Below are 10,410 nucleotides of genomic sequence, written 5' to 3'. Positions count from 1 at the left end.
ATGTCACAAAATGTGTAACTGACTGCAAAAAGATGGAATCAAAACATAGCACCCCATCGTCCTAGGTTAAATTTCTCCTACATCATGCCACCAGAAGGTGTTGAAAGAACTCTGCAAAAATATGCAAACAGTTGCACTACCTAGTCTCCCAGTCTCTTGCTGCCTCTGTATCATGTTCTTCAATGCACAAATGACTCCCAAAAAAATCTAACAAAACGTTGTCCCTCCTTCTCAGTCCCTGCATATGCCTGTATCACACCACATAAATCACTACACAAAAATGTAATAAAAATACTACCCCACACCACGAATGTATCATGCCACAAAATGCATCCTTGGCCCTGCCAGTCTCCCATACCGCCTACATCATGTCATCAAGCACATATGAGACGTAAAAAACAATGAATATGATATTTGGGGGATCCCACCCAACAAATATCGCCTTCTTTAGAACATTAAAAGCAAAAAATGACTTACATTTAAGGGTCACAGGTTTCCAGATGATATCTTGGAGAACACTTGTAAATTAAATTTTTTCAAGTGAAAATATTCACATCTATATTTTTCGCTTAAATATACCCACAACACCAGTGTATATGCACTCGCTTACTTTTCCAGTTTTTATTTCTCCATAGGAAATACATTTTTCGCTTCAGAGAAACATCTACCCCTAATTCCTCACTTATGTTTGGGAGGTTACATTCCCCTGCCCAGCCTGGGAAGAGGTTCATTCCTGTCAATGACCGGACTATTTCCAGGATGGGAGGTGGCCAGAAAGTAGTTTGTAAATACTCACAAACTCATATTATTTTCCCACTCCCTAGTATCCACTCCATACTCAGTTGCTCATCATGCTGTGAGTGAATCTATTCGCACAGAAGTGTTGTCGTGAGTAACTTTTTTTACTAGTGCAAAATCAACTTTTAAGAACTTAACTTAATTTACAAGAGGTTTATCCAATTAAACTCTTTGCCATGTAAAGACTTTGAGACAAATTTCACAAACTTCAGGGTGAGTGGAATAGGAAACCTCCCAGAATGCTGTGGATGGAAAGGATACTGTACACAACACCACACAGTATCAGCATGTGCAAGCTTCCTTAACAGCCACAACACATTTAGAAGTCACAGAACTCTACTCATACAAGAAACAGGTAAATGCCAGGCAGCATCTGTGTCATATTCTCTTTCATGAACACTAGAGGTACAGGATCGACATTCACAATTTAAGGTTCAAGCTCACACAGCATAGGCAACAGTTTTGCAAGATGGGCATCAGTACACTCTTTTAACACATGTATTAAGCAGAGGGCAGCAGGGCAAAGTCCGCTTACTAGAAGCTAAGAAACCGAGACAACAAGTGGGCAACATCCCTTACACACAAACACACAATACAGATACATTAGTCCAAGGGTTTAAACAATCCCACTTCACTTCCCTTTAATAAGAAAGAAAGAATGCATCGCCAAAATGGGTCAGATTAACCCCAACAAATACTCCTTCTAAAAAGCCCAAATATATTACTGTATGAAATTGGGTTACTTGTTGAAGGGGTAAACCTCTACTCAAACAGCAACCACAATATTCATCAGGGTGAGGCACAAGCAAACCCCAAATTAACTTGTGCTCAACCCTCTGTTAACTTGGCACAGAGCAGTCAGGCTTAACATAGGGGCAATGTGTAAAGAATATATGCAGCACTTCAAATAGTAATAAAGTGAAAATATGACACAAGAAAAATCCCACATTAGTTTAGAAAAATATGTATTTTAATAAATACATCAGGAGCAAAACAACAAAAATCCAATGAGTAGAACAAGAGACATGCAATTTTAAAGATTTGAGTGACAATAGTGCTGAAAAGCCCAAAGCGCCACTCACTGGTGTCTGGTTTTGCGAGACAGGTAGAAAGCCACAAGTTGCTATGGAGTGTGAGTCAAACACAGAGACTAGGTTAGTCCAGCCCAAAAGTTATCTTCTTAGTACAGTGCAAAGAGTCCCAGTGACGGTGGAGGGTACCATGAGGAGCAGGGAAGCATCACACGGTTGTAGATGTAGTGCGAACAACCGACCATGTGTCATAGACGAGCATCCCTTTAGCACAAAGATTCTGCTGTCATTACAAATGGTTGGGTCAGAACTTTGCGGGGGCCCTTCTTGCAAGCGGCCAATGATGTAGTGTGAAGGGTCTGGGTGAAAGAACTTCTCATTGGCGGGCTGTGAGAGTGGCAAAGTTTCAGTGCCAATGGGCTCGTTCACTGTCGCAAAGAGCCCACAATCTTCAGTTCAGCCTCTCTGAGAGCACACCATGGACCAGAACCTTAAGGCCACCACTCCGTGCTCAGGGGCTTGCTCCAGCTGGATCTGGGAGGTGGTTCTGTTATGTCCCTGTGGCTCTGAACAGGAGGCCAACAGACTAGCCCTTGGAGTCACTCTGGGCATCCTGGGTTCAAGTGTAGTACAGTCCCTCTGACTCAGGCAGGAAGGCAGCAGGTCACAGAGCAGCAATCCAACAAGGCAACAGTCAGTCCAGAAAGTCAGTAATCCAGCAAGGAAGCAGTACAGAAGAGTGACAGTACTTTCAGCAGTACACAGTCCTTCTTTCGAGCAGTCTCCACAGGTCCAGAAGTTATGTTAAAAGTTATGTTAAAAGGACTTGTATAGCACAAATAACACTGCCGAAGGACTGTCTCAGTGTTAAGGTGGAACTAGGAGGGTAGTAAATAACTCTTCAGAAAAGCCAGGTTTTCAGCAATTCTTTTGAACCTTCCAAAATCAGAGAAAGATCTAATATAAAGAGGAAGACTGTTCCAATGATAGTGAACTAGATAGGAAAATGAACAACCTCCATATCTGGAGGTTCAGGTATGGAGTGGATTTAAAAGAGCCTTATGCTTAGACCTCAGATTTCTGCTAGGACAATACCAGGAAAATTTAAATCATAGGTAGGAGGAGCTGTTCCCCTGGAGCGATTTGTGTGTAGGACATTGGAGTTCCAAAAAACTAAGCTTTCTGATTAGCAGCCAATGTAGTGCTATTAAGGTAGGCACAGAGGTGGAGTCAGACCACCAATATTCTGACCCGAATTTTTGCACTTTTCCAAACAGGAGAATTTCACTCTTTTCTCCATTTAGTTTCAGGCAGTTGAAGCTCATCCGAGCTGCTACATTTCTCATACAGTCAAGAACTCTAACTTTGGAAGTCTCAGATGCAGCATCTTCCCCGGCCTGGTACTGGCTGAATAGCTAGGCCACACAAGGAGCTGTAAATCAATTTTTATTTTTTTTATTTTGTACCTGTGGACCCCAACATTCTAAACCAAATTTCATACATTAGGTCACACTGATACAGAGTCCTCGGAGAGCCAGAAAGGTTCCTTTCTAAATCATGCAAGACACTACATCAGGATCTTGCTCAAAGGAAATTAACAATTGGGCAATTGGGTGTCATCCCCATAGGATATTATTTTGAAACCACATACCTTGACAATCTTTGCAAGCAGGGCCACATTACTTTTAGGTAGAGCTCAGAGAAGAACCTTAAGGACCCCCTTTATCAATAGTAACTGTTCTAGATTTGAAGGGGTGTATTGGGATCATTTGGGTTCTATTAGCCAGGAAGTCTTTAAGCCAAGCTGAGGCCTACCCATGTATGTCTATCTCGTACAGTCTCTAAATGAGAATGGAACGAGAGACCACATCGAAGGCAGCTGGCAAATCAAGTAATACCAGTATTGCCAGAATGCCTTCATCCAGTAGAATGCTGGTGGAATCAATAGCTGCAAGAAAGGTAATCTCTGTGCTGTGGAAAGTTCTGAAACCCAATTGTGAGGGGTCCGGTATGCAGTTGTCTTCTGAATATTTAAAGAATTGTATGTTAACTAGGCGTCCAAACCTTTAACAAGAAGGGGAAGGAGCAAAATGGACTGATAATGTGAGTGCTCATAGAGGGTTGGTATTTGTTTTTTTCAAGATGGGAATGGCAAAGACCACCTTCCTATTCTGTGGAAATTTCACTGAGTGCAAGGATAAATTAAGTAAATCTGTAATGTAGGGAGTTAACAGAGATGACAACAAAGAGACTATGTAAGTGCGACAGGGGTCAGATGGAGATCCAGATTTAACCTTCCCCAGCATATCTTGCACTTGTTCTTGAACGATAGTATCAAACTTTCAGAACACGGTTCGGGCATTTGATTGCACTAGATTATAGGTAACAGGTTCCCTGGCCTCTCTACCGATGATAAAAAACACTTATATAATCTGGAGCTCTTATCCTCAAAATAGTCAGCCATCAAGTCGAATAGCTCTTGCAAAACCGGTATTGCTAACTTGCAGGCAGCTGGTTTAGTCAATTAATTTCATCCAGTACTTAACCAAACGGCTAAAATCTTTTTGGGACCTGGGGAATATAGACTAGGACTCCTTTCCAAAATTCTATAGTTGGAATCTCCAGCTTAACACACACACACATCTCTAACCATTCTGAGAGGTATGTATCAATAATTGAGACCTTCAAAGTGCAATCTCCACCTCCCACTTTATGTTCTCTGTTCAATCTAACCATTTTGTATTTCTTTGGGAAGGTGATGGGGATACTAGGAAGGGCGTGGGGATGGAGCCATGTTTCCATAATGAAACAAAAATCGGGGTGGAGAGAGGACAGAAGAGCCATATTTTAAAAACATGTCTGGGGATGATCTAGTATTATACTATAGCCCTCTAATCATGGAAGATTTATCAAAACCCATTGATTGCTTCCATATAGATTATCAAAGCTTTCTTCTATAACTCAGTCCTGTTAAAAGTATGATTATCAATCAACACATCACTTTCAAACTCATCATATTTAATTCCTGGGCATGAAAAGCCACAACTTAATCAAGAAAATAGACCCTCCAAAGAAGATCTGATGCAATTAGTACAGGATTTCACTAAAACCTTGTCATAGGTGCCTTCCACCCAAACTTACATAATTCATTACCAGTATAACACTGCCTGTGCTTCCGGCTAGTGTACTGAGGAGTTGGTGTTTGGTCAAATATTTATAGCAAATACTTCCTTCAAAGAGGGAGAAGCTTCTAGAGCTTTCCCTTTGATGTACACAGGTTTCCTGCCTTTCCTGGTTCCAGAATAACTACAGGGGTTATGCAGCCCCTTGTGTGAGGGCAGGTCACATCCTATTCAAATGTGCACAGCTCCACCCTCCCATCCTGCCAGTGATGCCAATCCAGGCTCTCTATTGAGTGTTGGCTGTCTAGGACGAAAACAAAAATCCCAACTGTCAGCTACACCCAGTCATGAGACCCTGAGATTTGCTATAGGCACTAAATGCTAAGGCAGGATAATACCAACTTCCTAAAAGTGGCATTTTCAAAATTGTAATTTAAAGTCTGACTAAACTATAAAAGACGATTTTTATTACAATTTCAAGGACACCAATCTTGAAATAGTTACCTGTTCCCATTTGGATGTTACAGCTTACTAAATATAATACGTTAACTCCACTGTTAACCTATGGGTGAGGAGGGCCTTGCTGTAGTGAAAAATGAATTTAAGAGTTTTTTCACTACTAGGACATGTCAGATGTAAAAGTAAATTTCCAACGTTTTAAATACATTGTGCCCTGCCCTCTGGGCTGTTCAGGGCCCAACCTCAGGAGTAACTTATATACATTAAAAAGGAACGGAGGGCCTGGCAAAAGTTTAATTTGAGTGTATAAGTGATAGGATGCACACCCTCAATTAACATTGTGAATACCTCACTAATGCTCAATGGTAAAGCTTATAGTGTACATCCTTGATGCATGTTTTACCCAAGACATGTTGACCAAAAGCTGATTCCATAATGTTTTGAGATTAGAGCATTTTAGCACTGTCTACCAGTGGTAAAGTGCACAGAGCTCTAAAGCCAGCAAAAATGAAGTCAGCAATACAGGAGAGTTTAAGACAGGGAGTAAACCACGCCAAGGATGCCATGTCTAACAATTACAAGAGCACGATTTTAAATACCAAAGAATGAAACCGTGCAGGCAAAAGGGCGTAACAAAGCAGGGAAACCACCCTCACTGTGTTAAGATCTAGCAAATAATTCCGCTCTTTTAGGTATTTGCTGATGCCCTACAAAGCTTCCTTCTGTTGACATTTTGATTGCACTACTGTCATTTCAGGGTACCATCCCTATGACCAGGTGAAGGTTATACATTCTATATTATAAGGGTACTGGTCGAACAAACAGCAATATGTTAAGAGCATCAAACATTTATTTGCAAACGTTACCCTCCAATCAAAATATTTTCATTCTGAGCAAGCTTCAGCATTCTGTTTTAATGCATTTTTACCAGCAATACGTCCAAAAGCATGACTCATCAGCAGCAAATTACAAAATGCCATGTTACTGATGATTCCCTTAAATTATAGTAGTGGAGGTGAACGTGGGCGGCGGCGCCACCTGGGACCCTGTCATAATGAGGGCCATATTCTTTTTATCAGTGTGTATTGTTATTAATTGGTTAACTTGCATTTCAAATGTCCACCGACTGCATCTTTTCTTGCAAATGTTAAGCACCTGCACAACTCTGGAAACAGCCAATCTGCTGTGCCTGCCCACCAGCACAGTAGATGTCAACTTTAGGAGATGGTTGCAAAGTCTTTAATATCAGAGAACTCAATTGCACTGACCAGCCTGCTTTCCATCCTATGAAACATCTCTCAACAGTCTTGACCTGATGCTGGTTTGCAGGTTTTGCCAGTAGCAATTTATGAAAGAGGTGTTATAGCCTTCTGCTGGGCTGCTTGATAGATAAAAGCAATTAGTGTGACATCAATATTGATGTTTAAAACTAGTCTTTATGATCATCATTTGATCTTTGCCACTGTTATATTGAAAAATGTCCTTCGGCGAAGACTGATTTGTTCGAAAAAGTATGGGTGATGTTTAATTATTCGAGTAAATATTAAAATGAAGTTTAGATAGCCAAGCTCGATTCATCCATCCCCCCCCCCCCAAAAAAAAAATGAACTCTGGAAGTACTGGAATATTTTTAAAATGCCCTGTCAGAACATTTGGCATGTTTGTCGATTTATGTTCAAATTGACCAGTGAAATACATTATTTGGACCCATTTTTGCTCAAACAGTTTCTCAGGGGGTAAACCACTTGTAGCCCCCTCCTCCACCTGCTCACCCTTGAAGAAAGGCATGATTGCTTGCTTCAGTTGCTGCGGTCGGCTCTGGGCATTATCGTGCAAGCAGAGGGCGGCGCCAGTAGAGGAAATGAGAGGCCACAATTAGGGATGTGGTCGGCTGCCTCTAAAGGAACATTTTTGGAACCTGTTTTTTACCCACATCAACACCGCCATTCCATCCATCTCGCGCCCCTACTGCTCTCTGCTTATCGTTACTAACTGACTGTTTCGTCCTTTATTCAGTTTGCCACGTAGAGTTCGTCCCACGTCTTCTTTAAAACCCCTTAAAGGTGAGCGGCATTAATCCTAGCAGCACCTTGAACGTCTCCTGTGTTTTGCCCAGCTAATAAATGCTTCACCAATTCAATTAAAGCAAATGTGAAAGCGTTGGATCCCCTTTCGTTCTCTAATGAGTCATACGCAGTCATTACACCACTTCCCATTAAATTCAACAAGGTCAGCACATTCCCTGCATGTTTTTGTGCCTCCTGCATAATAAGGACAGGCAGGCGTGCCCTCTGGGGCGCAGTTCCTGTGCCATTTGCAGCCGTGTGGGCGTTGCAGAAGCCTCTGGCGTCAGACGGTCGTCATTCCGGCAAGGAGGCAGAAGAGGACAAACACGTTTTGGCTCCCTAAGCATTTAAGAGCAAAACAAGTAGCACTGAACAAAAATGAAACATAAATATCACCTGCAGACTGTATTAACCCCTTAGGTGCTGGCCCTTCACAGCTCTGACCCCCTGGGTTACTGCGAGCTTAGGCCCCAATAACTTTTTGTTCACATAAGCTATCCACACTAAATTTGCATCCTTTTTTCCCAACATCCTGGGAATTATAGAGGTACCCATAGTGTGTGGGTTCCCTTGGAGGAGACCAAGAAATTAGCCAAAATACAGCTAAAATGTGGGGCTTGGGGGAAAAATGGGAAAAGTGCTGCAGAAGAAAGCATCTATTTTTTCCCTGCAAATGGGATCAACGAAGGGTTTGCAGTGATAAAATCACAATCTTTCCATTTTTGTGGAACAGCAAGATTTGAATTAGAACACCAATTTTTCAACACAGGTTTGGCATTTTACTGGAACATACCCCATTTTTACTATTTTTTGTGCTTTCAGCCTCCTTCCAGTTAGTGACAGACATGGGTATGAAACCAATGGTGGATCCTGGACAGCTAAACATTTCTGAAAAGAAGACAAAATTCTAAAGTCAGCAAAGGGTAATTTGTGTTGGGCCTTCAAGGTTTTCCTATAGAAAGTAACAGTTGAAATAAAAAAATATTGAAATTGAGTCTATGCTTTCTTATGTAACTTTTTTCAGCTATGACAGATTTTTGAAAGCAATATACCATTACATCTGCTGAATCCTTCTGTTTTTGGGGCTATACAGGGCTTGTAGGTTAATCAAGAACCCAAGGTACCCAGAGCCAATATATGAACTGCACCTTGCAATGAACTTTCAAAGTATACCGGGTATACAGCAATTCATTAGGTAAAATATACACAGTGAAAAATAGGCATCAAGGAAACCTATGTATTTCCGAAATGGGCACAAAATATGGTGTTTAGAAGTAGTGGTTACTTGCATATCTATGAATTCGGGGGTCCCCATACTAGTGTTGAAGCCAATGTTAATTAGCGATATTAATGAGTGTTTATGCATTTTGAATAATAATAATAATATGTAGAGAAAATAATGTAGAAAAATAATATGCACGCTTGAAAATGTGCCTTCGGAGAGTGGCTACCAAGATTCACAAAATGTACTAATAATATGAATAACATGAATGAATTATAGACAATGTATTAAATAATGTAGTAGTATGTCATATTGAGATATATAAGTATGTTTTGCATTATATTTATAGAGTTAACTTAGCCGAAGTTGTGGCCTACTTTTGCCAGGCCTCATGCAGAAGCTGAATTACTAGCATGATGTAGAGAAGCTAATGTGCTGAACTGACCCTGAACTGCTTATTGTTTAATAAAAACTGCTCAGCAAAAATCCTATGCGTGAACTGACGGACAGGAGATGGCGGAACCATAATGTAACACGGACCGTGTAAAGCAGATGAGATGTACTTTCCAAGGACTCGAACAATGGAGACAATGACTGGAGAAGAAGATGGAGAATTTTTTGATACCTGACGAGCCGGATGATGAGAACATCGTACAGTGAACCAATCGACACCTTGAGGATCGTGTAATACTAGAATTCATAGATTTGAAGAACTGAAAGTATTGGGTAGCGTCATAACTGCTGACTAATTGACCAATTAGGAATTGGGGGATAGTGATGTTCCAAACTGTTTTCGCATGAAGTCCCACATGCTAATGCTAATTAGGGTTAGGTCGGGTTACTATTCTGAGACGCTGACATATATGGAGACAAATTATTGACGGACTGATTTGCTGAACTTTGCTACTCATGTTAACATATTCATCATTATTGACATATGTTGAGATATTAGAACGCATGTTTTCTCAAGTTCTGATTAGGTTATGTTATTGGTGGTCCAAATGAATTAATCTTGAGTTGATTTGAATAAAATTTGATATAACCTCATGATTTAGCATTTTAACTAATAGGGAATAAAATTACTAAAACGTATACTGAGTTGTGGTTATTCATGACTAGAGGTCATGGTGTGATTTTATTAACTGCTGATTAATGAATTCTTAATGGTTATTGATTCTTGTGATGCACATTGGTTACACCGTAGCTAGGATACTCCATGCGAATCAAAAGGTTTATCGACCTATACGCGTCCCCTTGTAAGTTTACTTACTAAGGACCAGGCGCGCTAGCACTAGCATGTGAATTACAGGGTACTTCTTAAAATGACATCTTTCTTACACTCTGTTTTACATTTGGAAGGCACAAATGTAGAGAAAGACAATTGACAATAGCACTTGTTCTATTCTGTGCTTCTCCAAGTCTACAGATAAAAATGGTACCTCACTTGTGTGGGTAGGCCTAGTGCCCGCGACAGGAAATGTCCCAAAACGCAACCTGTAAACATCACATTTTACCATTGAAAACTGAAGTGTTTTTTGGAAAGTGCCTAGCTGTGGATTTTGGGCTGTAGCTCAGCTGGCACTGAAAGAAACCTACGAAACCTGTACATTTTTAAAAACTAGACACCTAGGGGTATCCAGGATGGGGTGAATTGTAAGGCTCTCACTGGGTTCTGTCACCCAGATTCCTTTGCAAACCTCAATATTGGGCTA

Source organism: Pleurodeles waltl, chromosome 7, assembly GCF_031143425.1.
Source record: "Pleurodeles waltl isolate 20211129_DDA chromosome 7, aPleWal1.hap1.20221129, whole genome shotgun sequence".
NCBI classification, from domain to species: domain Eukaryota; kingdom Metazoa; phylum Chordata; class Amphibia; order Caudata; family Salamandridae; genus Pleurodeles; species Pleurodeles waltl.
This window is presented reverse-complemented; position numbering follows the sequence as displayed.